General features: G+C 39.3%; 1 pseudogene; it reads right to left on the bottom strand.

Moving 5' to 3' along the window:
- Positions 1–374: 374 nt before the first annotated feature.
- Positions 375–1,308, bottom strand: LOC114032292 (annotated as a pseudogene).
- Between the last annotated feature and the right edge of the window lie 310 nt (positions 1,309–1,618).

Raw genomic sequence — 1,618 nt, 5'->3', positions numbered from 1 at the left:
ATAGAGCACTGGCCCTGGAGACAGGAAGACCTGAGTTCAAATATGGCCTCAGACACATAACACTAGCTGTGTGACCCTGGGCAAGTTACTTAACCCCATTGCCTAGCCCACCCACCAGCCCCCCCAAAAAAAGTCCTTGAATGCAAGAGCTCTTTTTCATTTGTCATTATATTAACAGTGACTAGTACAATGTCTTACATTCAATAAGTATGCAAATAAACGTTTAATGAATTTTATTGAGTTGTACACCGGAACCAGGACTCTCTCTCTCTCTTTCTCTCTGTCTCTCTGTCTCTCTGTCTCTGTCTCTGTCTCTCTCTCTCCATTAAAGCATGCACTAAACCCATTAACTCATTGTTCTAATATTTCTCCTTTCACTGGAATGTTCTTTCTATAACTTTATTCAAGGCAATTTTGACATCCTTATTTCTCAGACTGTAGATTAGGGGGTTTATCATGGGCACTATAATAGTATAAAAGACAGAGGACACTATCCCCTGATCCATGGAACTAGATGAAGATGGCTGCATGTACATGAATGCACCAGAGCCAAAGAAGACACCAATTGCTACAATATGGGAGCTGCAGGTCCTGAAGGCTTTTGATCTCCCTTCAGTGGATTGAATTTTTAAAATGCTAGCAATGATCAAGACATAAGAGCAAATAATGATCAGAGCTGGGCAAAGGACATTAAATGAACTGAAGGCCAGATTCAAGGTTTCATTGACATAGGTACTAGAACAAGAGAGCTTCAAGAGTGGAAGGAGATCACAGAAGTAATGATTAATGGCATTTTCCTTACAGAAGAGTACTGTAAGCAAGCAGCCTGTGTGAGCTGTGGCCCCAGTGAGGCCCCATGCATACACCCCACTCACCAACCATGAGCACATCTGATAGGACATCGTAAGACTATAAAGAAGGGGATGACATATAGCAACATAGCGATCATATGCCATCACAGCCAGCATTTGACACTCAGAAATTACAAAAATGACAAAAAAAATAGAACTGGGTCATGCACTCAGGGTAGGAGATGGTATTCTTCTCTGACACAAAGTTCACTAGCATTTTGGGAGTGATGATAGTTGATTGACAGAGATCAATGAAGGACAAACTGCAAAGGAAATAGTACATGGGGGTATGAAGATGAGAACTGAGTCTAATCAATATGATCATGCCCAGATTCCCAACCACAGTGATGATATAGATGCCAAGGAATAGGAAGAAGAGGGGTAGCTGGAGCTCTGGCTGATCTGTCAGTCCTATAAGGATAAACTCAGTCACTAGTGAATAATTTGCTGTAGCCATTCTTTTTGAGTGCTGAGTAAGAGGGGACAAGAACCTGTTTATGTGAAAGGAAAAAAAAGTTCTCATTATTACAAGTCTCAGCTGAGAGCTCAGACAGAACAGTAAAATTATAGTTTCTATTTTAATTATCTTTTTTCTTGTCTCTTTCCCTACAACCAACCTATGGGGAAAGCTTTAGATACCATCTACCTAAATTTTGACCAAGTATTTGTTGATCAATATTTGATATTAATATCAAAATTCATGGATCACCTTTATCAATATCTTACATAAAAACATTGATGTTATACATATCAAATTTAAACATGAT

This window comes from Vombatus ursinus, unplaced genomic scaffold, assembly GCF_900497805.2.
Source record: "Vombatus ursinus unplaced genomic scaffold, bare-nosed wombat genome assembly UNPS02015414.1, whole genome shotgun sequence".
Lineage (NCBI taxonomy): Eukaryota > Metazoa > Chordata > Mammalia > Diprotodontia > Vombatidae > Vombatus > Vombatus ursinus.
Note: the sequence above shows the minus strand (reverse complement) of the source record. Positions and strands in the feature narration are given on the sequence as shown.